This window comes from Dermacentor albipictus, unplaced genomic scaffold (assembly GCF_038994185.2).
Source record: "Dermacentor albipictus isolate Rhodes 1998 colony unplaced genomic scaffold, USDA_Dalb.pri_finalv2 scaffold_16, whole genome shotgun sequence".
In the NCBI taxonomy this organism is placed as follows: Eukaryota; Metazoa; Arthropoda; class Arachnida; order Ixodida; family Ixodidae; genus Dermacentor; species Dermacentor albipictus.
Genome location: NW_027225570.1, coordinates 7,728,784 through 7,754,490, shown reverse-complemented (window position 1 = coordinate 7,754,490; position 25,707 = coordinate 7,728,784). Strand labels below are relative to the sequence as shown.

The window sequence follows — 25,707 nt, the reverse complement described above, 5'->3', positions numbered from 1 at the left end:
TATCGCTGCCAGCAAGGCAGGAGTGCAAAAAACGACAAAGGAAAGTGTGGCAGACAAAACGTTGTTCGTGGAAATCCCATATGTATGTGGTCTATTACACTGACTGAAAAAGACAGTGGCTTCCCAATAAAGTCTTGATGTACGTAGTTGTTTCGGACACGAACAAACCACCAGTTGCCCAGTCCCGCACAAGCACTGCATACAAATGCCCACAGATTAAAGTTTGTTGTGTGTGCATGTGGTGCAGTGTCATATGGTCACCATCAGCCTGTCTTATATCCACTGCAGGCCAAAGGCCTCTCCCTGCAATCTCCAATAACCCCTGTCATGCGCCTAGCGATTGGAACTAGCGCCCGCGAATTCCCTAATTTCATCGCCTCACCTAGTCTTCTGCCTTCCTCGACTTCGCTTCCCTTCTCGTGGTACCCATTCTGTAAGCCTAATGGTCCAACGGTTACCTAGCCTGCGCATTACATGACCTGCCCAGCTTCATTTTTTTTTCTCTTAATGTCAATTAGAATATTGTCTACACCCGTTTGCTCTCTGATACAAACCGCTCTCTCTCTGTCGCTTAACATTATGCCTAGCATTTCTGTTCTATCACTCTTTGCGCGGTGCTTGTTCTCAAGCTTCTTTGTCAGTCTCCAAGTCCTTACCCCATATGTCAGCTCCAGTAAAATGAACTGATTGTACACCTTACTTTTCAATTATAATGCTAAGCATCCTGTTAGGATCTGACAATGTCTGCCGTAGGCGATCCAACCGATTTTTATTTCTCTATGAATTTCCTTCTCATGATCAGAGTTCCCTGTGGATAATTGACCTAGGTAAACGCACTCCTTCACAGACCCTAGAGGCGGGCTGACGATCCTGAAATCTTGTTCCCCTGCCCGGCCATTCAGCGTTATCTTTGATTCTGCATATTAACCTTCAACCCCACTCTTACACTCTCCGTGTTAAGGCCCTCAATCATATGTTGTAACTCGTCTGCAATGTTGCTGAATAGAACAATGTCATCTGCTAACCGAAGGTTTCAATAGTAGGCTACTTCAGTAGTAGGTCCTTATAGTATCGCAGCCCCTTCTTCACATTTTGCTGCAAAATGTACCAAATACGAATGCCAGTTGCTTTGCAAGACAAATCAGTTAAGTTCAAGCGACGTGACAGAGTAACCGAAGAAATAGTTTAAACCTCCAAAAATACTTCTCACTCTTAAGAAACGGTCTCTCTCATGACACTTTAATACAGTCCCTAGTTTAGTAGAGGTTTTCATATGATGTTTAGCGGTTCCAACTACGGGCTCCGAGAATGCTGGAGGACGTTTTCCGTCACGAGCTCTAGTATTTGTTGCTGGTGTTGACTGTTTCTCTGCTCGAGTTCCAATATATTGTTATAAGAAAAATGTCTTGCGCTCTCTCATATACTCGGCCTTGTTCGCTCATGCTGGTCGTACACGGTTACGTTGTACCGCCGATAGCAAAAGGTTGTTCGTGAGCGTTTTGAACAAGGGATCATTGCTCACCTGCAACAGCGAACCGTCCTCCGTGGAAAAGGCTTGCTACGCTCGTGTGTCTGTCGCCGTCCGTGCAGATTTGCATAACGTCGAAGCAAATGGTCCTCGGTGAAACGAAGCGGATGAGGTGCAGAACACAGGTTAGAATCCTCTCGGCTGCGCCAAATTTGTATTAAAACTGAGATACGTCAATATGACAAGGCAGCCATACTTGTTTATTGGCACTTCTTCCTCTCCTCCCCCCACCTTTCTTCGTCTCCCTTACAACAGTGACTGCTGTACTATATGACTAAGGATTGTACTGGGAGGGACTACTGTATGCGTTATGATTTTCGTGTTAATACCATCAAACCGGAACTTGCCGATAATTTGAGATTGTTAATCTAGCGATTCCAGTGGTTGTTACGGTAATTGGAGTCATATATTGGTGATCAAAGCCTGTCATCTTTGGCATATTGGAATGGCCTCCCTTTGTGAACGTAGAAAGGAAGTTGTCGAAAACAGATGGCGCAGTGCTCTCGCCGTACGAGAAGACCAGTGCTATTCACCAGTGCGGGAGGGTCAGTGCTGTTTGAAGGAGATGTGGTTTTCCAGAATTTCTTGGGAATATTTTTGATTGATAAGTGATTGAAGGTGATCAGAAAAGAATTTATGCTTTGCATGACGAAGGGAACTGCAGTAGGCTTTTTCACAGATTTTATGTTTATTCCACGAATCTAGCGTGTTGATACTTTTGGCTGCTCTGTATAAACGTTTCTTTTTGTTTTTTAACGCATTCAAGGTTTTATTAGGCCATGGTTTGGAGCAGTTGGCGCGAAATGAGATCTGAGGTATGTATTTATTTGCTAGATCTAGTAGTTCTTTAAAAAGGCACCGATTTTTGTTGACTGATCGTTGAGAAAATGCTGCAATAAATCTAGATGAAAAGCTTTGTAAATCACAGTTGATGGCACAACAGTTTGCTCTCTTATAGTCAAATATTCGTTTTGCACTCAGATTACGCGTACATGAAGGTGTGACAACTGTAAATTCCAATAACGAGGGGTCACTGAACCCCTCAGTGATTGAAATGGCGCTTACTCTTTCAGGTGCTGTTGTTGAAACAAGGTGTAAGGCGTTAGTAATGCGCGTTGGTTGGAGAACTAGTTGCTCAAAGGAAAAATCGAGGACGAGCTGGACAAGGTCATTACATGCACGCGAATTGCCTCTCATGTTAGGCTAATCTACATCCGGGAAATTAAAATCGTCAAGAATGAATATATCAGCTTTAGGGAATTTGGAACAAACAACAGTAAGGTTCTCACGCAAGTTAGAAGCAAAGTTATCAGTGCTCTTAGGAGGCATGTAACACACTCACTCTAAAGTGCCTTTGATAGTGTCGATGTTATAAAAACCCACACTACCTCAATAGCGGAGGGTATCGGTGCTATAAGCGAAGTGATGTGTTTCCTTATTGCCAACAAGAAACCACCTCCCTTTCGATTATGCCTGTCTCAGCGATAAATGACATAATCCTCCGCATCAGGAAAAACTTCGCTGTCATTCACGTCGCCCCAGAGCAAAGTTTCCGTTAGTGCCAAAATGTCCCAGTTATTGTTTTCTAAGTACGAGACGGTTTCGGTGCGTTTAGAAATTATACTAAGAATGTTCGTAAATGATAAAGCGAGGTACTAAGGGTCGATGTGTGTATGTTCCGCAGCAGAGGGGTTGTCAAATACGCATGTTACCGGGTCAAGTTCTAGCTATCGCGAAAGTGGTACCACGGTATCGGACGGGGAGTCATACCTGTAAGTAGCGTTATCTACTCGCAGTTTTTTCAAGGGTTAACTTCAACGGCATGCCCCTGATTTTTGCGAAGGCACTGATCTTGCGTCGGGCGATGCGCGTTTGGAGGGAAAATCTTCGCAAATGGCGAATTTCAAGCCTTTGAATTTATAGCCATTTTTTATTATGCTTTGTTTATCTTTCAAAAATGTAAATTTAACAGTTATTGGCCTGTTTTTCTCTCTATTGAACTAGCCAAAGCGGTGTGCGCGTTCTATTTGGGTGGGTTCGATGGCGATGCCAAGGTGTTCACTGCGCAAGTAGATAACTTGATTCAGATGATGACCATGATTCGTTTCGATCATCAGAGATGCGAAAGACGAGTACATTACGTCACCGAAGTCTATTTTCGGCATCCTCACAAATCATCTCTATTGTTTTAGGCTGCCTCGATATAGCATGGTATTTTTCAGAAGACTCGGGGGACGAGGTATTGCCAGAACTTTTAATCTATACCAGATCACCCTCAACAGACTGAAGCCTAACGAATAACTGCTTCACTTGATCGGCGACAGATGCCTGCCAATTTTTGAGGGCTCGCAGGTCGTTTCGAATTTCATCCTGACCGGTTTCGACACGCCGCAACGACTTCAAAATGGTACCTAGATCACCGGGACCAGGATTTGTTTCGACATCTCCGGAAAGAAGTAAGCGTACCCGACATATGAACAAGCACACCTAGTTCTTACAGCGTTTGATAGCAAGTGGCAGCTCGCTGGGGCAGGACACCACAAAAAGACAGTGATTGCTGCTCTTTAGGCAAGAACAGCGATTCAGGTAACTAACCTGGAACAGAAGCATTGGTGAACGCTCCATGCCTAAATTGGTGTCGTGCCCCAGCGGGGCGGCGCCAAATGATGGCTTATAAGCTGCGTATCCCGTGCAGACAGCGGTGGCATGTCGTCTTGATACTCCTGGTTGCCAGCAGCAGGCAGGAATGAATCCCAACTTTTGCGATGGCGGGCATTTCACGGAGCGATTAGTTGCTGGCATGCTGACTGCTTCCCGAGTGGCAGATGATGCGGTAGACAAGGGCAAAGCCAGTTGAAGAAGGTGCACCTGGAACAGAAGCATTGGTGAATGCTCCATGTCGAAAACGTACCCCAACCTGCGAGGACTTTAGCAAATATGCACAAAAAATAGTTTATTTCATGACTTTATTTCAACGCGTTGTGAAGAAACTGTGCATCAATTTAAGGTTCACAGGAATAAAGTACATAGTATTCTGCGTCGCGAGAAAGGGATGTACTTACAAAATTGATTCAATGTTGACGTTGTGAAAAAGACAGATATTGTTTGCGAGCGTATTAACGCAGTTCTTGGACGACGCTGTTGTAATGAGACTATTGGGGAAATTAGAATTGATGGCAATGCAATATCAGAAAAGGAACCAGCCGAATCTTTTAACAAGCATTTTACCAATTTAGCAGAGTTCTCACGATCCAAATTGTTCGCACTGTCTAACTACAAGGACCAGCCAATCTGCATTTTGACTCCTACGGTAGAAAAGGAAATATTATACACTTTCTTATCTCTCAGAAATAGTAAATGTTGCAATGCCGATGGTTTTGAAATTGGGCCTGCAAAGTTTGTACTAGATGAGATGCAATCACTTCGGCGTTGACACACATACATAATTTTTTTTCATTTATTACACCCCTCAGGGCCAATGGCATTACAGAGGGCGAGTGGTAAATACAAAAGAATGAAGAAGACAAATACAGTTGGTTACATGAGTGTCTAAATGAAACCTGTACATACAATATTAGCTAAGGCTTCAAGGAACTGTTCATAATTAATAAGGCCTACAACTTCAGCGCGAAGATGGTTCCGGTCACGTGAAGTTTGCGGCAGGAATGATTGTGAAAAACGTTTAGTGTTGCATGACAAAATGCCGACTTTGTACTGATGATCAAGGTGACGGGATACATAAATTGGATGGGGGATGAGGTGATCTCGTAGAGTATGATGATGGTACAACTTGTGGAAGAGGGCAATACGAGACACTTTTCTTCCAGATGCCAGCGATGGGAGACAAAGATTAGATTTCATGTTAGTTTTACTCGCTGTGCGGATGTAGTTAGCAAGAATAAAACTTGCAGAGCTATTTTGAAGCATCTAGAGGTCAGTGATTAAGTTTTCATGAGCAGGGTGCCATACCGGAGTCGCGTATTCGAGTTTGGCTCGTATTAAAGTTTTATATAGCAAAAGTTTCAAATTAGTAGGTATGTTGAAAAAGTTGCGACGTAGGTAGCCGAGCATGCGATTAGCTTTTTTAATTATGTTCTCAGTATGAAGAGACCAACTTAGGTTAGAAGTGATGTAAACACCAAAATATTTATATGAAGGAACTGATTCCAACGACATGTTGTTAATGTAGTACGACGGTTTGGCAGATCTTTTCCTAGACACACGCATGACTTTGCATTTGTTAATATTTAGCTCCATTAGCCATTCATTGCACCACTTTCCTATAGCGGTAAGGTCCGACTGAAGTAATTCCATATCGTTGGCATTGGCAATTTCTCTGCAAATAACGCAATCATCAGCGAACCGATGTAAATGGGAGTTGATAAGCGAGGGAATATCATTAATGTAAATTAGGTTGCAGCGGTGGCGTAGAGGTAGAACACCCGCCTCGCGTGCAAGAGGTCCGTGGTTCGAATCCCGGTGCCGGCAATTTTCCACCGGAATAAAAAAAAGAAAAAAAATCCGCGTGTTGATAAAATTGCACAAACAGGCCTGGAGTGTGGCCTGATCCCGGTGACCGGAACCGGTAACGTACTCCCTCACCAGAGCAGGGTTGGCCACCCTGGTGCAGTACTTGGCCACAACCTCCTATGAACACAACAATCAAACCCCGGCCCTCAGTCCCCAGCAGCTGCGAAGCAACTGACCACGGCGGCGGTCAGACCTGCGACGCTGCACAGGGTGCTAAGAATCACTGGCTCCGGACAGGCCGCCATTGGAATATGAACCTGACAACGTTTAATGCTAGAACGTTATCTAGTGAGGCGAGTCTAGCAGTGCTACTGGAGGAATTAGAGGGCAGTAAATGGGATATAATAGGGCTCAGTGAAGTTACGAGGCCAAAAGAAGCATATACAGTGCTAAATAGCGGGCACGTCCTTTGCTACCGGGGCTTAGCGGAGAGAAGAGAACTAGGAGTCGGATTCCTGGTTAATAAGAATATAGCGGGTAACATACAGGAATTCTATAGCATTAACGAGAGGGTTGCAGGTCTTGTTGTGAAACTTAATAAGAGGTACAAAATGAAGATTGTACAGGTCTACGCCCCTACATCAAGTCATAATGACCAGGAAGTCGAAAGCTTCTATGAAGACGTGGAATCGGCACTGGGTAGAGTGACAACTAAATACACTATACTAATGGGCGACTTTAATGCCAAGGTAGGCAAGAAGCAGGCTGGAGACAAGGCAGTGGGGGAATATGGCATAGGCACTAGGAATAGCAGGGGAGAGTTATTAGTAGAGTTTGCGGAACAGAATAATATGAGGATTAAAAGTTATTGCGCGACATAAAAAACGACACGGACGTGAAAGAAGACACACCAAGCGCAATGGTGTGTCTGCGCTTGGTGTGTCTTCTTTCACGTCCGTGTCGTTTTTTATGTCGCGCAATAACTTTTAAGCAATGGATTACCAACTTGCCCGGAATGTTGCTCTCAATATGAGGATAATGAATACCTTCTTCCGCAAGCGGGATAGCCGAAAGTGGACGTGGAGGAGCCCGAACGGCGAGACTAGAAATGAAATAGACTTCATACTCTGCGCTAACCCTGGCATCATACAAGATGTGGATGTGCTGGGCAAGGTGCGCTGCATTGACCACAGGGTGGTAAGAACTCGAATTAGCCTAGACCTGAGGAGGGAACGGAAGAAACTGGTACGTAAGAAGCCGATCAATGAGTTAGCAGTAAGAGGGAAAATAGAGGAATTCCAGATCAAGCTACAGAACAGGTATTCAGCTTTAACTCGGGAAGAGGACCTTAGTGTTGAAGCAATGAACGACAATCTTGTGGACATCATTAAGGAGTGTGCAATGGAAGTCGGTGGTAACTCCGTTAGGCAGGATACCAGCAAACTATCGCAGGAGACGAAAGATCTGATCAAGAAACGCCAATGTATGAAAGCATGTAACCCTACAGCTAGAATAGAACTGGCAGAACTTTCGAAGTTAATCAACAAGCGTAAGACAGCTGACATAAGGAAGTATAATATGGATAGAATTGAACATGCTTTCAGGATCGGAGGAAGCCTAAAAACAGTGAGGAAGAAACTAGGAATTGGCAAGAATCAGATGTATGCATTAAGAGACAAAGCCGGCAATATCATTACTAATATGGATGAGATAGTTGAAGTGGCTGAGGAGTTCTATAGAGATTTATACAGTACCAGTGGCACCCACGACGATAATGGAAGAGAAAATAGTCTAGAGGAATTCGAAATCCCGAAGGTAACGCCGGAAGAAGTAAAGAAAGCCTTAGGAGATATGCAAAGGGGGAAGGCAGCTGGGGAGGATCAGGTAACAGCAGATTTGTTGAAGGATGGTGGACAGATTGTTCTAGAGAAGCTGGCCACCCTGTATACGCAATGCCTCATGACCTCGAGCGTACCGGAATCTTGGAAGAACGCTAACATAATCCTAATCCGTAAGAAAGGGGACGCCAAAGACTTGAAAAATTATAGACCGATCAGCTTGCTGTCCGTTGCCTACAAAGTATTTACTAAGGTAATTGCAAATAGAATCAGGAACACCTTAGACTTCTGTCAACCAAAGGACCAGGCAGGATTCCGTAAAGGCTACTCAACATTAGACCATATTCACACTATCAATCAAGTGATAGAGAAATGTTCAGAATATAACCAACCCTTATATATAGCTTTCATTGATTACGAGAAAGCGTTTGATTCAGTCGAGACCTCAGCAGTCATGGAGGCATTATGGAATCAGGGTGTAGATGAGCCATATGTAAAAATATTGGAAGATATCTATAGCGGCTCCACAGCCACCGTAGTCCTCCATAAAGCAAGCAACAAAATCCCAATAAAGAAAGGCGTCAGGCAGGGAGATACGATATCTCCAATGCTATTCATAGCGTGTTTACAGGAGGTATTCAGAGAACTGGATTGGGAAGAATTGGGGATAAAAGTTGATGGAGAATACCTTAGTAACTTGCGATTCGCTGATGATATTGCCTTGTTTAGTAACTCAGGGTACCAATTGCAATGCATGCTCACTGACCTGGAGAGGCAAAGCAGAAGAGTGGGTCTAAAAATTAATCTGCAGAAAACTAAAGTAATGCTTAACAGTCTCGAGAGAGAACAGCAATTTACAATAGGCAGCGAGACAATGGAAGTCGTAAGGTAATACATCTACTTAGGACAGGTATTGACGGCGGATCCGGATCATGAGACGGAAATAATCAGAAGAATAAGAATGGGCTGGGGTGCGTTTGGCAGGCATTCCCAAATCATGAACAGCAGGTTGCCATTATCCCTCAAGAGAAAAGTATATAATAGCTGTGTCTTACCAGTACTCACTTACGGGGCAGAAACCTGGAGGCTTACGAAAAGAGTACTACTCAAATTAAGGACGACACAACGAGGAAAGAAGAATGATAGGTGTAACGTTAAGGGATAAGAAAAGAGCAGATTGGGTGAGGGAACAAACGCGAGTTAATGACATCTTAGTTGAAATCAAGAAAAAGAAATGGGCATGGGCAGGACATGTAATGAGGAGGGAAGATAACCGATGGTCATTAAGGGTTACGGACTGGATCCCAAGGGAAGGGAAGCGTAGCAGGGGGCGGCAGAAAGTTAGGTGGGCGGATGAGATAAAGAAGTTTGCAGGGACGGCATGGCCACAATTAGTACATGACCGGGGTTGTTGGAGAAATATGGGAGAGGCCTTTGCCCTGCAGTGGGCGTAACCAGGCTGATGATGATGATGATGATGATGAGGAACAATAGGGGTCCAAGGCCAGAACGCTGTGGAACACCTGAACGGACCTCTGTAAAATCGGAGTTAATGCCGTTAGTTCAAAGAAATTGCGAGCGGTTGAGAAGAAAACACTCGATCCATTTCAGAAGTTTAACGTCAATGTTAAGTTGTTTTAGTTTGTGCAGCAATAGTTTGCGACACACCTTGTCGAATGCTTTTGAAAAATCTAAGAATATACAAACAGCTAGTGATGGTTTGTCAAGAATATGGTGTAGTGCATGTGTGAACGATATTAATTGGTTTCACAGCAGTAAGACTTCCGAAAACCGTGTTGTGCTGACGTAAAAAATTAGTTCAATTCAAGGAAATTAACCAGGTTGGTAAAATGATATGTTTGAGCATTTTACACATGTACTGGTAAGAGGAATTGGACGATAATTATTACGGAATACTTTGCTGATGGATTTTTGCACAGGAATCACTTTGCCTATTTTCCACTCATTAGGCAGCGTACAATGGTCAAGGGATTGCTGGAAAAGTTTAGATAGTACGATATAAGAATAATGTGAAGTGTTTTTTTTAAGAATTGCGAGTTAATACAATCGTGTCCGGGAGCCGAATGAATGCATAGTCCATCAATAAGCTTACTGACACCGGATGCAGCAACAATTATGGAGGGCATGGTAACATAGGTAAAGTGCTGTGTACTTGGCATATGTATGCTAGATGTTACTGTGAAATTTTCTGAAAATGTACGGTTTAGTATTGTGGCAGAAAGGTTGGAAGGGAATTGGAACACTGGAAGAGTCAGATAAGACAACGCTATTGTCAGTCGAAGGAATAATTGCACGCCAAAATTTTTTTTAACATTAGTGGTAAGCATTGAAGGGAGAACATGTGAGCGGAAGTGCTTTCTGGCGTCTTTGAGCGCTTGCGCACATGCGTTTGACGCCGCAGTATGCGATGCACAGCGTTCAATTGTGGGTGATAGCTTTGCAATGCGGTAGAGACGCTTCTTCTTAGTTGATAAGCGCTTAATGTGATTGTTGTACCAGGGAGAGCTTGTGCGAGTTGTAATGGTGCGTTGAGGCATGTACTGTTCAGTTTGACGGTTGACAATAGCTGTGAACATGTTCCAATTAGTTTGTACACTAGGGTGTTCAAAGCCATCAAGGAAAACGCCGATAAAAACAGATAGTGAATTATTTATGGCCTGATAATCTGCTCTGTAGTATTCTCATATTATTTTTTATTCTTCTTAGCTTTCGGATGGTCTAGTTTAATATGAAACTGTAGAAGCAAGTGGTCGCTAATTCATGGCAGGTGCATTACAGGCAATACTATGTCGGGTCGATTAGTGAAGGCTAAATCTACTGTGTTCGCCGTGTTAGCTGTTATTCTAGTTGCCTGAGCGCAGATCTGCACGAGTGAGAATACGGAACACACAACTAGAAAGTCACGAGCTTGAGATGAGAGTGGGAATAATAAAGGGGGGTCGGTATTCCATGTGATGTTTGGTAAATTAAAATCACCAAGTAGGAACAGCGGTGATGGAGGAAAGCGACTTGCGACGATGTTAACAGCTTCATAAAGTTCGTTACTAAAGTTAACAGGGAGAGGCGGGCTAGTTGGTGGTCGGTATTGGAATGCATCATGTAACCGCACAAACGACAACGGAGGAAGGCGGAAACCACGCCTGTCCTGTGTATTTCCTTCTTCGTCCGTTGTCGTTTGCGCGGTTACATGATGCATTCCAGTATCGTTACTAAAGTTAGGGGACGGCGAAGATGGACGGTAGCATGCCCCTAATACAACTTTCTGATGATTAAGTGTTATGGCTGACGATACTAATTCTAGTTAAGTCTGCACGTGTATACATGATGATGGTATATCATTGGAAATTGCGAGAAGCACGCCGCCGCCTATCTGCGTGCTACGATCACAGCGATAGAATGAGAAGCGATGAGCATTGACGAAGATATCAGCGTCGCAGACATGTGCAGTAGCCATGTTTCCGTTAGTGCAATAACTTTAGCAGAACATGTATCGATTTCTGATGCGAGTGAGTTGTACTTGTTAAGGACCCTTCTGATATTAGTCAAAAGAAGCGATACTGAAGCCGAGGATGTCTGGCCACTACCCCTCACTCGTCCTTAGGAAGTGTTGGCAGAGATAGCGGCGGAGGGCGAGCTGGCATGTGCGCTTCTCGTATCAGTGAAAATGACAGCAGCAGTGATAGAGTCATACATGTAAGATTTCTTGTTCATAAGTAACTTGTGGCGCACTTGGTGGGTTGGGGATCCAAGTTGGGTTTTCGCAAAGTCGAGCAACTTTTTTCGTGCCAGACATGCTGCTACCGAGTAATCTTCACTAACGGTGACCTTACTTTCCTTCAGGCTGTTGCGTTTGGCAAGTGTTAGGTCTTTCGTTTTGAAGTTCAAGAGAGAGAGAGAGAGAGAGAAAAGAAACATTTATTCGAACCATCGAGGTAGTTGCTCTTGAGGTCGAGTGGGTGGTGTCCTCATTCCAGGACTCCACTGGTTATGGCTGCTCGACGTACTTGCTGGACGAGAGCTTCTTGTCCCGCCAGGGTAGCGCCGGTCAGCTGTACCTCCCACCGCTCAAATGACATGCTAGGCGTCTTTAAGTGTTGAGGTTTGCCCCCGCACCCCCACGAGATGTGGAAGAGTGTAGGGCGTGTGTCGCCGCACCAGGGGCAGATGCCGTGTAATGTATGTGGGAACATTTTACTGTATTTGTGTAGGTTAGGAAATGTGTTTGTCTGAATAAGTCGGAGAGCTACGGCATCTTCAGTGCTGAGCTTTCTGTGAGGCGGACAATAAATCCTCCGCCTCACAATTTTGCAAGGATAGGACGGCATTTGTTAGGTGTGAATCTTCCTAAGCGGTGCGCGAGTTTGATTCCGTGAGGGGTTCAGTTAGGCAGTCACTAAGAATAGAAGTAAATTTTTCCTCAGTCGCCTTCCAGGTTTCATCGAAATCTGGGATGCCATAGAAATTAAACTGACCTCGTTAGTTGCTGCAAGTGTTGCTGCAGTACCGCTCTAACAACTAACTCTAACTCTTACTAGCAACTAACGAGGAAACCAGACGTCATAATGATTCAAGAAACACACAGCGAAGAAGCGCCGAGGCTACCAGGCTGCCGGTCGCGCGATAGCCCGCCGGGCAAAAGGGACACGTTCAAGGGCAAGGGCAGAGGGGTCTGCACTTTCGTAAAGAAAGGGATGACCTTCATGGAACACAAAATGGTCGGAAGAAGCGCTATCGAACACTGCACGGTGGAAGTAATCACGGGCAAGAAGAGGAAGGAGAGCACTTTCCTGGCGAACATGTACAGCAATCCGTCGCACGGACAACAGAAATTCAAGGCACTATTTCACAAGGCGAGTTCAGTCGCGGGGAGCAATACGCTCGTAGTGTGCGGAGACTTTAACGCTCCCAACCAAGACTGGGGCTACCACATAACGACGGTCAAGGGGAGAGAGCTGATGCATGACGCCACCGACGTGGGACTGAACCTAATCATGGATCCGGCCTTTCCCACCAGGATCGGCACATCGCTTACGAGAGACACCACTCCGGATCTTACCTTCGTCAAAACCAACGGAGGATGGAGAGAAGCAAAATTGAGAAACACGGGCCAAGAGCTGGGCAACGATCACTACATCGTGGAGGTCGTCGTACCGATCGAAGGCCAAGGCAACAGCGGCATAAGGAAGCATCGCATTACGGAATGGGACGCCTTTCGAAAGGCGCTACCCGCGGTGCAACTGCACATTACGGACATCGAGCAATGGGCGGCCAACGTTGTTGAGACAATGGAAGGAGCCACCAAAGAGCTGGAGACGGACGAACGGATAGACAACATACACAGTCGGCTGGCCCACCTGATAGAAGCCAAGCAGTCCATAAAGGCGAGGTGGCAGAAGCAACGAACCAATCGAAGTCTAAGGAAGAAGATTGCCGAGCTCAACACGCAGATCGAGGTCCACTGCAGGGTGCTGTGCACACAATAGTGGAACGAGGCCTGCAACGAAGCCGACGGACAGATGCACAAGGGTAAGACGTGGAACATGCTGCGGCACCTCCTCGACGAAACCAAGACCAAGGGCCACCAACACAACAACCTGGCCAGGATCCTACACAAGGCAGTCTGCGAACACGGGGAGGACGAGGTCAAGCGGCGCTTGGACGCCAAGCACTTGCAAACCACCCCCACGGAAAGACACCCGGATTACCAAGGTAACGAGAATGAGACGCCAGATCGCGACATCCAGACGTGGGAAGTCAGAGTTGCCCTGCAGGATCTCAATGGCAGGTCCGCCGTGGGTCCCGATCGAGTGACCAACAGCGTTCAAGAACTTCAACGAAGTGGCCATCAAAACGCTCACGAACTTCTACAATGGCAAGAACGAAGGCTGCCCAAGCAATGGAAAGCAGCGAAGACGATCCTCATCCCCAAGCCTGGCAAGCCGCCCAACATAGAGAACCTCAGCCGATCTCGCTCACTTCTTGCGCGGGAAAGGTCCTCGAGCACGTTCTCATTAACAGGTGGCAGCGTTACTTGGAAGAATTGGAGCTTTACCCAAATTCCATCGTCGGGTTTCGGAAGAAGCTCGGGACGCAAGACGCCATGATCTTACTGAAGAACGAGATCATCGACGATACGACGGGCACCAAGGACAACAGAGCCATACTCGGGCTGGTCTTGCAGAGCGCCTTCGATAAAGTGAGGCACTCGGCTGTCCTGGCCCAAGTATCCAGGCTAAACATGGACAGGAGGACATACCAGTACATGAAAGACTTCCTGACGGAACGGGCCACCGAAATCAGCACGGGAGACCTGCAGCTCGAAGAGAAGAAGCTGGGCAGCGTCGGAGCTTCGCAGGGCTCAGTGATCTCCCCGCTACTCTTCAACCTTGTGATGATCGGGGTGGCCAACTGGCTAGGAAGAGTAGCGGGAGTTCGGCACACCATTTACGCCGACGACGTTACGCTATGGGCGCCGGGAGGAAGCGACGGACACATCGAGACAACGCTGCAAGAAGCGGTCAACGCCGTCGAGCAGCAGCTGGGCTGGTCTGGACTCGTTTGCTCTCCGGCCAAGTCAGAACTGCTGGTGATTCCACCGACAGGAGCGGGTAGGAAAAGAATATGGAAGTCAAATGCGATCGTACCAAGATCACGGCCAAGACAGCAGGAGGACAAGTAATACCGGAGGTCGAGAAGATTCGAGTGCTCGGGCTGCTCATCCAGCGAAACCGAGTCAACGGTGAAACGGTCAACAAGATCGCGGGCAAAGCGGCCGCGGCAATCAGACTCATCAAGAGGGTGTCCAACAGAAGAGCGGGGATGAAGGAGGAGAGCCTGACTAGGCTCGTTCAATCCTTCGCAGTTAGCCACATAACGTACGTGGCCGCCTTCCACAACTGGAGGCCGAGCGAACGTAACAAGATAGACGCCACCATACGCAAGGCCTATAAGGCGGCACTCGGTCTCCTCGGGAGCATGAACACCGAAAAATTCATGACGCTGATAGTCCACAACATGCTAGACGAAATAGCCGAAGCACAGAAAACGGCGCAACTCGAGCGCCTCTCTGAAACGAGAACTGGAAGACAGATACTGCGGGACCTTGGCCTCGAGCCGAGGGAAGGCAAGCAGCAGAAAGACGTACCTATACCGGATAGCATTAACAGAATGCTCAGAGTCTGCCCGATCGCGAGGAACGTGAACCCCGAGCACAACAAGGAGCGGAGGTTGGTGAGGGCCAGGGCTCTCGTGGACCTCCACGCCAGAGAAGAAGGTGCCGCCTACGTGGATGCAGTGGAGTATCGAGGGAGCAGCGACGCACACGCGGCGGTGGATGTCGGGGCATCGACGGGTGCAACGAAGACCGCGGCGAGCGTCCAGACTCGGGAGGCGCACCGGGCGGAGGAGGTGGCCATCGCCTTGGCCGTCTCCGACCCCGGATGCACTACAGTGTTGTGTGACTCTAAAACGGCAGTGAAGAACTACGCCAAAGGAAGGGTATGTAGTGAGGCCGCGCGCATACGGCGCAAGGCCGAAAACATCGGACGCAAAAGTGCTGCGGTGATCAAGTGGTTTCCGGCCCACATGGGCAGTGACGTGTCGGAACGCGGGAACGTGAACCACAATGAGACGGCCAACTCAGCCGCGCGAGGACTAACCAACCGCACAGCTGCAAGCACGGCCGACTCGGAGTGTTGGTCGTGGTGCAGGTGCCAAGGACAAGATGACCACCTTGAACAAAATAGTGATGCGGTACAGACTGAACAGACAGACTATTTCGCCACCTCACCCGGGGCTAACCCGGAAGGAGGCAGTGTTATAAAGACAGTTACAGAGGGGGTGGGGTCCCTGCTCACCCCGGTGCTAGCTAAGCATGTGTGTCCGAGTGTGTACGCGAGTGACGTGTGTAGACTGTGCGCGAAGGAAAGAGCAACCGCGGCTCACATCCTCTGGGACTGTAGCATAAATCCGCGAGAAGCCCGCGAGAAGACGACGATCCCGCCGCAGCTAGAGGCTGCAGCGAGGAGTTATGACCAAGAGACACAACTCAAGGCTGTCCAGCAGGTCTCGGCAGCTCTAGAGAGGCAGCGACCGCACGAAACCGAGGAGAAGGGGAGTAGCACCCTCAGGAAGGGGGCGGCGGCCCTCTCGGACCCGCGGAAGTGGCGAGAAACCAAGACCTCGAGGAGCACAACGCACGAGACTGACGTAGTGGCCGCGTCACGGTAAAAGCTTGTCCTCCTGCGTGGAGGGAGCCTAACCGACTCTGCAGGCATTTTCACTAAAGTTGTTCTCTCTCTCTCTCTCACGCCGTGACCCGGTCGTCAAGTTCATCTTGCCGTGGTTGCAAAGTGGTGGCCAGTGCGGAAAGCTCGTCTGTTTGAGAGTGAATGGTGGCAATATCCTCGCTGAGTTCGTCTAAGCTTTTACAGTTTTCCTCTAGCTCATCTAACCGGTTTTTATTCGCTGCGATTTTGGTTTCAATGGATTTCTGTCCCGTTTCAATAGCTTTAACGTCAGCCGCCGATTCCGTTTGTGTTGTAAAACTATGCAGCGAACGATTCAGGACAACATTCATTTGGGCTAGATGGTGCATACTTGAATTAGGAAGGAACAGTGCCAACTAAGACGGGTGTGCACGTCCTTTAGCAAGTTGCTTTCATATGTTCAGTGGAATCGGAAGGTAAAGATTCAATGTCCAAAAACGCTTCCGAGCGGCTGGTGGTGGGCCCAGAGTTGCTCTCAACATAAACCGCGCGCAACAATAAAAGGGTCAGAGAAATATTCACAAAAAAATTCCCGTAACACTTGTGGACACGGGAACAGCAATAAGCAGACGTGATTTACTTATTTATTTATTTATTTATTTATAATACTGCCAGTCTCATATCGAGACCATAGCAGGTGGGCATGTGATTATAAATATAAGTCTTGTTTCATATACCGAATCGTAACAACATGAAAACATGTAAATGGAAATACATCAAACCGGTTCAATGCACAATTTTACAACACTAATAATATGAATAACAAGAGAAACTCACAGAAATAATACGCTTCAGGTTACATATACGTAAGGATTATTACAGTGTAATTAAAACAAAGAAAGAAAAAAAGGGGGTAAATGTTTAGCTATAGGTCATAAAATGGGAGTTGTGACGATTATATGCGCATAAGAACTATTCTTTCCTAACTATTTCATCTTCTTATAACTTAACAAAATTAGACTGCGATACTGTGTTAGTTACAGATGCATCTAGGTTATTCCACTCGCGAATAACTCGGGGGAAAAAGGAAGACTGAAAAGTATCGTTATTACAAAGAAACTCGTTTAGTGTATAGGCATGATTATGACGAAGTACGTGGGATTTAGGAAAGATAACGTATGCAGAGGCATTTATTTTTAGTTGGCTGTGTAATATTTGATGCACAAATTTTAGACGTGCTCGTTTTGCTCGTACAGCCAAAGTTGCAAGCCCTGACTGTGTTAGAAGAAGATTAGGGGAATCACTGCGCCGGTATTTTCGGTGGATAAACCTAATTGCCTTTCTCTGGATCCTTTCCAGTTTAGATATGTTTGTTTTAGTGTACGGGAACCATACGACATTAGCATGCTCAAGGACAGGTCTCAGAAATGTAATGTAAGTTAAATGTTTGACGTTAGTTGGTGCCAACCGCAGGCACCTTTTGAGAAAGATGAGTTTTCGTAATGCACAAGAAGTAATGTCGGTAATATGTGCTGTCCAGTTAAGGGCGGACGTTATTGTTAAACCAAGATACTTATACTGTTGAACTCTAGTTACGAGGCTGCCGTTAAGTGTGTAGTGGAAAAACGATGGGTGCTTTTTTCTCGTTACTGTCATGCAAGCCGTTTTGTTTGTATTAATGGTCATTTGCCAGTTACCACACCATTCGGTTATTTTTGCTAGTGCATTATTGAGCAGAACTTGATCTTGGTGGTTACGTATTTCTCTGTATATTATGCAGTCGTCTGCAAACAGTTTGATTTTACAATCAATGTCATTGTCATTGATAAAAAGTAAAAATAATAGCGGACCTATTATTGAGCCCTGTGGGACCCCTGATGTGACAGGCACCGGAGCAGATGGGATGTTTTCGATGACAACAAATTGGGATCGGTGAGATAAAAAGTTTTTTATCCATGCAGTAATGGGTCCATTGCCAATCGCAGCTGCAATTTTGGCAGTTAGTTTAGTATGGCACACACAATCAAACGCCTTACTGAAATCTAGTAAAAGTACGTCAGTTTGATTATGATTATTATACTTAAAGCAAGATCGTGTACGACCTCTGTTAGCTGAGTGACTGTCGATAAGCCTCTTCTAAAACCGTGTTGAACATCTACTAGAATATGTTCTTCGAAGTATGCGGTTAAGTGTTTGAGGATAATGTGTTCCAAAATTTTACATGATGTGCTGGTAAGCGAAATTGGTCTGTAGTTAGATGGCAGGTTAGTATCGCCTGACTTATGAATCGGTACAATTTTGGCAATTTTCCAATCTTCAGGTAGCTCTGACGTCAAAAGTGACTTGCGGTAAATAAGGCCAATATATTTAGTGTTACATTCAGCATATCTTTTCAAGAACTCGTTGGGAATGTTATCGGGACCGTTTGATTTCTTCGCGTCTAACTCAAGTAACTGCCTAAATATTCCGGAGTCGTTCATTGTTAATGTGTCAATAGCGTGAAACGATGACGGTGGCGAATATGGAATTGTGTCGTTATCTTTAGTAAAGACTGATTGAAAGTGTTGGTTAAATTTATCAGCGAGTGCCAGCTTTTCCTTGCATGGAAGAGCTGGTGTCGTTGTGGGGCGTGCGCGAAAAAAGTTCCAAAAGCGATTAGGGTTGTGATTGATAAGGTTAGGCAATGTTTCATTGAGATATATATGCTTCGCAAGCTTGCTCTTTAACTTGAGTTCGTCGGCAGCGCGGGAGAGTTGCGATTTTGTCTGTGTACTTGCAGCGTTCTTTTTCATCTTACGCCGCAAACGTTTTATTCTGCGCTTGACGTGAATTATATCGCGCGTTATTCAAGGATTCTTTTTTTATTTTTTACTTTTTTTCGGGATGTATTGACGCATGCAGTGCGATACTATACGCTTGAAATGAAGCCAGAGATCATTAACGTGAACAGAACTTTCGTAGGCAGTTTCGCAAAATTATTGATATTCATGCGCTAAATAGGTTAGTATAGCGGAATCATCTGCTTTTTCAAAATTAGGGACTCTAATTTCAGTAGTTTTTGCTCTTGCAGTGCATCCGAGGGGCAGCTGGCATTTCGGTATGTTGTGGTTTGAGATACCGTTTATGATCTCCGAGTTCAGTAGATCAAGGGGGAAGTGGTCACTAATCAATATTAAGTCTAGGATGTTAGCGCTTGTTCCTTGTGTTCGCGTAGGAGAGGTTACAACTTGATGAAGCCCGAAATTCAGCATCACATCAATGAGCGAATTTGATGAGAGTGAAGTGTGGTGCATGGTATTCCAGTCAATATCAGGTAAATTGAGGTCTCCCATAAGAATAACTCGGTTATTTGCTAGCATGCTTATGCATAAACTCCTGTACGGCAATAACACTTTCGTGACCAGAAAAAGGACTTCTGTAAAAGCAACCAGTAAATATAGCAAAATCATCGCAAATAATCCTGCAGAACACAGCCTCGACATCTGGAACGTCGGGCTATAATACAAAGGGTAAGTGCTTCTTAATAAGCAGAGCTACGCCACCGCCTCGAGTTGGTCGATCTTTACGGAGAACTGAGTAATTTGGGGGTGCTTTTTCGTGGCTGTATATTTCTGGTGAAATCCATGTTTCAGTAATAGCAACAATGTCAGGGCTGTGCTCGAGTAACAGGTTTTCGAATGCTTCAGTTTTATTTACAATACTTCTCGCGTTCACATTTAGCAGTGTTATTTCTGTGAATGTTTGTGGCTTCGAGTTACTGGTCGACTTCTTTCGGTGTTTTTTTGAACTGCGACCCTCACATTTCTTTCGTCATCCCAGACAAGCATGCCATCGTTTATGTACAGTTTATCAAAGAATAGGGATACTTTTTCGCCTTTCTCACGGTTTGATTTAGCGCTTTCCCAGAGATTTCTTCTATTTCCCGCACTCTACGACTGAAGCCTTCACCTATAGAGTACTTAGTGTTCTTGAATTTATAGCCTTTCTTCAGTATCGCTGGTTTGTTACTTGAGTCAAGTAGGTTTAAGATTACTGGTCTGTTTTTGTCTTTATTCGGCCCCCTTAAGCGATGTATTCGTTCGATGGCAACTGGCTCCAAGCCAAGGATTTCCTTGACGATTGTTTGATTAACACTGTGTTCCAATGTAGAGCTGTTTTCACCCTCATCTTCGGGAAGTCCGTAAACAATAAGATTTGATCTTCTGCTGTGGTTTTCTAGGTCATCAACCCTGCTTTCTAATCTCTTAAAAGCTTTTTCCAACTGCAATATGTTCCTTTCGTATGAGATTACTTTTTCTTCAAGTTTGGAGAGGGCGTCTATCTCCTTTGCAATTTCGGTTAGCCGGTGTTCTTTGATATCTTTTATATCGGTTGCGATATCCTTTAGATGTTTAGCAATCTGGCTTAACTCGGGGCCTGGATTCTCTTCTACATCCCCACCTACTAAAAGAAGTTTCCATAGAAACAATACAGCATCGGCAACTGCAACAACAAGCCGCTGGCACGGCAGCACCAACAAGAAGGGGTTACTAGATCTAAAGCACTTATCATGACGCCTCCTCACCTGCATGAAGAAGGACAGCGGGTCAGACGTCTGCATTCTTGTGGTACTGCCGTGCCCAATGGCTCCCGCTGGCGAAGAAAGACCATATATAGACGGTTGTATAGATGGCGCTCTATGCCGGTCATGTGTCCAGCAGGGCGCGACGGTCGTTGAACCACCTGGCCAGTTGTTCCAGCACGGATGGTAGGAGCAATCTGCCACGTGGCAACCGGTGTTGTTGATATGCGTTCCGCTGATCCCCTCCGGCAGCAGCCCGGTGTGCGCATCCCCACCGACAAGGAGTATGCTGACCGCAAACTGCATGAAGAAGGACAGCGGGTTAGACGTCTGCATTGTTGTGGTACTGCCGTGCCCAATTGCTCTCGGCAGCGAAGAAAGACCATATAAAGACGGTTGTATAGGTGGCGCTCGATGCCGGTCATGTGTCCAGCAGGGCGCGTGTGTCGACGAACCACGTGGCCAGTTGTCCTAGCACGGATGGTAGGAGCAATCTACCACGTGGAAACCGGTGTTGTTGATGTGCGTTCCGCTGATCCCCTCCGGCAGCAGCCCGGTGTGCGCATCTCCACCGATAAGGAGTCTGCTGACCGCAAACTGCATGAAGAAGGACAGTGGGTTAGACGTCTGCATTCTTGTGGTACTGCCGTGCCCAATTGCTCTCGGCAGCGAAGAAAGACCATATATAGACGGTTGTATAGGTGGCGCTCTATGCCGGTCATGTGTCCAGCAGGGCGCGACGGTCGTCGAACCACCTGGCCAGTTGTTCCAGCATGGATGGTAGGAGCAATCTGCCACGTGGAAACCGGTGTTGTTGATATGCGTTCCGCTGATCCCCTCCGGCAGCAGCCCGGTGTGCGCATCACCACCAATAAGGAGTATGCTGACCGCAAACTGCATGAAGGACAGCAGGTTAGACGTCTGCATTCTTGTGGTACTGCCGTGCCCAATTGCTCTCGGCAGCGAAGAAAGACCATATATAGACGGTTGTATAGGTGGCGCTCTATGCCGGTCATGTGTCCAGCAGGGCGCGTCGGTCGACGAACCACGTGGCCAGTTGTCCTAGCACGGATGGTAGGAGCAATCTACCACGTGGCAACCGGTGTTGTTGATATGCGTTCCGCTGATCCCCTCCGGCAGCAGCCCGGTGTGCGCATCCCCACCGACAAGGAGTATGCTGACCGCAAACTGCATGAAGAAGGACAGCGGGTTAGACGTCTGCATTGTTGTGGTACTGCCGTGCCCAATTGCTCTCGGCAGCGAAGAAAGACCATATAAAGACGGTTGTATAGGTGGCGCTCGATGCCGGTCATGTGTCCAGCAGGGCGCGTGTATCGACGAACCACGTGGCCAGTTGTCCTAGCACGGATGGTAGGAGCAATCTACCACGTGGCAACCGGTGTCGTTGATATGCGTTCCGCTGATCCCCTCCGGCAGCAGCCCGGTGTGCGCATCCCCACCGACAAGGAGTATGCTGACCGCAAACTGCATGAAGAAGGACAGCGGGTTAGACGTCTGCATTGTTGTGGTACTGCCGTGCCCAATTGCTCTCGGCAGCGAAGAAAGACCATATAAAGACGGTTGTATAGGTGGCGCTCGATGCCGGTCATGTGTCCAGCAGGGCGCGTGTGTCGACGAACCACGTGGCCAGTTGTCCTAGCAAGGATGGTAGGAGCAATCTACCACGTGGAAACCGGTGTTGTTGATGTGCGTTCCGCTGATCCCCTCCGGCAGCAGCCCGGTGTGCGCATCTCCACCGATAAGGAGTCTGCTGACCGCAAACTGCATGAAGAAGGACAGTGGGTTAGACGTCTGCATTCTTGTGGTACTGCCGTGCCCAATTGCTCTCGGCAGCGAAGAAAGACCATATATAGACGGTTGTATAGGTGGCGCTCGATGCCGGTCATGTGTACAGCAGGGCGCGTCGGTCGTCGAACCACGTGGCCAGTTGTCCCAGCGTGGCAAGAGACATACCTCGAGGAACTACTTGCGGGCACTGTCCGAAATTTAGGATGGGAAGACATGTCTGATTGTCCACAACAGAAACGATGGTGTGTGGGAAGGAGACATTGTGAGAAAGCAGCACTGACGTCGCGGGAGTAAGGACATTGTCTCCGTCAGGTACAGGTGGGCTGGCTAAAACAGGGATGAAGGTTGCTGCAAGAGATGGCAGGCGTATAAAATCCGCGGAACAAAGCTGAGCTGGAGCTTGAGCAGGAAGATCACTGGGAACAGTAATAAGGTAGGGGTAGGTCAAGTTGTACAACACCAGCGGAACAGTCAATCAGAGCAGAATGGGTGGACAAAAAGTCGAGTCCGAGGATCATATTGTGAGGGAAACGTTTAAGCACACTAAACAAAACGGACGTGTGGCGATCGGTGACCCTGACACGAGCAGTACACATTCCAAGCACAACCGGAGTTCCACCATCGGCGATCTGGAGCAGTCGTGTCGGAGCAGGAGTAAATACTTTCTTCAAGCGCGTTCGAAGCTCCGCACTCATGATGGAAATTTGGGCTCCAGTGTCGATGAGTGCTGTAACGGGCAAACCATCCACGTTCACGTCCAGAAGGTTCCGATTAGTAGGCAGGGTCAGGAGAGGAATTTCAGGCCGGTGTTCTAGAGCAGCGTCACCTCTAGGAGCTGCCCCAGTTAGTTTCCCGTCGGAGAGCGGCGACGGTAAGCTGGGGATGGACAGTGACGCAGCTGGGGCGAAGGGGAGCGGCGGCTGTGTGGTGATGGCGATCGGCTGGTCGCAGTGGCTCGAGCGTTGTCAGGTGCGTATTCAACCTCGGTGGAGAGTGATGGCGGGCGAGGATTCAGTGGGGAGTGGCGGTAGGCGGGAAAGCTTGGTCGAGAGTGGGCTGGCCAGGAACTTCGACAGTGGCGAGAGATGTGGCCCACACGTCCACAGTAAAAGCAGATGGGTCTATCTTCATGGGTGCGCCATTCGGCCGGGTTGCGACAGCTCGGATATGGACCGTATTGGCTCCGGTGAACAGGGGCAGAGGGAGCAGACGAAGCAAAGTCAGGACGGCTGGCAGAGAAGATGGATGGAGGACCTACATTGGCAAGCACGGCGTGACTGGCGTGGAAGGAGACGCTGCTTCGATATCTCGCCGCAAGATACGGACGACGTTCTCGCAGGAGGTGGATTCACGCGGTGGACAAATGTCTTCGCACGTCGACGAAGCTGCGGTATTAGGTAGACGCGTAAACTGTCGAACTATGCGGCGACTCTTCGCGTCTTCAAAGCGGCGACATTCGTTAATGATCTCATTGACCGTTGTGATGTTCTTATATACAAGCAGGTTAAACGTGTCGTCCGCGATGCCTTTTAGGACGTGGCTGACCTTGTCTGCCTCTGAAATATTGTTATCTACTATGCGGCAAAGAGCAAGAACGTCCTGGATATACGCCACGTAAGATTCAGTGGACGTCTGTACACGGGTCCCAAGGTCCTTCTTCGCTGCACGTTGGCGGCCGACGGGTATGCCGAACGAATCTCTCAGCTTCTGTTTACACTGGTCCCAACTCGTAATCTCTTCTTCGTGTGTTTCGAACCAAACCCGTGCTGTTTTCTTGAGGTAGAATATTATATTAGCCATCATAAGCGTGTTATCCCACCTGTTGCGTGCGCTGACCCGTTCATAATTCTGCAACCAGTCATCGACGTCAACGTTGTCAATCCCAGAAAGCATGCCAGGGTCGTGAGGCTGGGCCAGGATGGCCGTCGGTGGCGACGACGGGGCCGCGGTTGAACTCTCTTTTTCGGATGACATGGCGGCCAGTTTACGTCCGCTGCGGAGCTCCGTCTTGCTCAAGTGAGTACCCCGCACGTCCACCAATGATGTTACCGGAAGGAAGAAGCGTTCGTCTATTTAAAGATGGCTTTTAATGGCTGAGCCAACAAGCGTAGAGCATCGATACTGCTAAACACTTCTTTGTCGTCTCCAAGACCACCATCAGCGTCGTCTTCTTTCCACATTACCGACTGTGACAATATGATATCAGCGTGTCATCCCTTAAGAATGACTCTGGTCTGCCCACTCTTTCGTCTCGCCGCAGGATCGCCACACTATCGCTTTACCACAAGTTGTATCACAGTTCTTTCAGCCATCCACCTTACATCGCTCCCGCAGCACGCACTCCCCCCCGCACGGGCCATCCACTTCAAGTCACCCGACCCCGTTCTGGCACCACTACTTTTCCTGCATCATTTTTTTGCCGCGCAGCTTTAGAATGGAACGGCCTTCCCCACGACATTGCTTCAATCACCTGTCCATCGCGTTTTATTCAAAGTGTATCCATATACCTGTCTTGTTAAAAACCTGTGGCATTTGTAGCATCTCTGTACAACCCACCCCGTATGTAACACCCCTTGTGGGGTCTTTAAGGAAATAAAGTGAAGTGAAGTGAAGTGGTTTTATTCCCGGTAAAGGTACCCAATCGCTTCTTGAAGATGTGTCTGACGTGTTGAACTTGTCTTTCGAACGTAATCAGATCGTCTGTGCTGTCCTCCTTGACGTCAGCAAAGCTTTCGATAGCGTGAGTCATGGCATTCTGTTAACCAATCTTTCAATATTAGGATTTCGTGGCACATTCCTGACGCTCCTGGAAAACTTTTTGCATCACAGGCGCCAGCAAGTTTCACTAGGGCGGGCTAAGAGCGATTTCTTTGTAATAAAATGTGGTGTCCCCCAAGGGTCTATACTCAGTCCACTGTTATATAATATTTATGTGAATGACCTTGCTGATATGGTGCCTGTTGGATTGTATCAATATACAGATGATACTGTCATTATAGCTCAATCAACAAACTTTATGCATGATATTACTTTCTTAGAAGCAATGGCGACTAAAGCTATGGACTGGTTTTGTGGTAACTTATTCAATAATAATACGTCAACGACAAAACTTATTTCTTTTCACAATCCTCTGAAAAAAGTGGACATCGATTATCCGTTTGTGCTACACAATTCAAAGTGTTCTCCATGTCTGTGTAAACCTTTAGATTATGTGACTTAGAACGACAGAAAGCTGAGCTAGTTGGTAAGGATTCATTATGCAAAATGAAGTGA

General features: G+C 47.1%; 1 long non-coding RNA gene across 1 annotated transcript; it reads right to left on the bottom strand.

The window, feature by feature from the left end:
- Window positions 1-1,528: 1,528 nt before the first annotated feature.
- LOC135901707 (uncharacterized) lies at window positions 1,529-24,499 on the bottom strand. Its single transcript, XR_010564230.1, has 3 exons — window positions 20,629-24,499; window positions 4,124-4,396; window positions 1,529-1,669 (listed from the first exon to the last, which is right to left on the bottom strand). It is a non-coding gene; the product is annotated as an uncharacterized lncRNA (long non-coding RNA).
- Window positions 24,500-25,707: the final 1,208 nt, after the last annotated feature.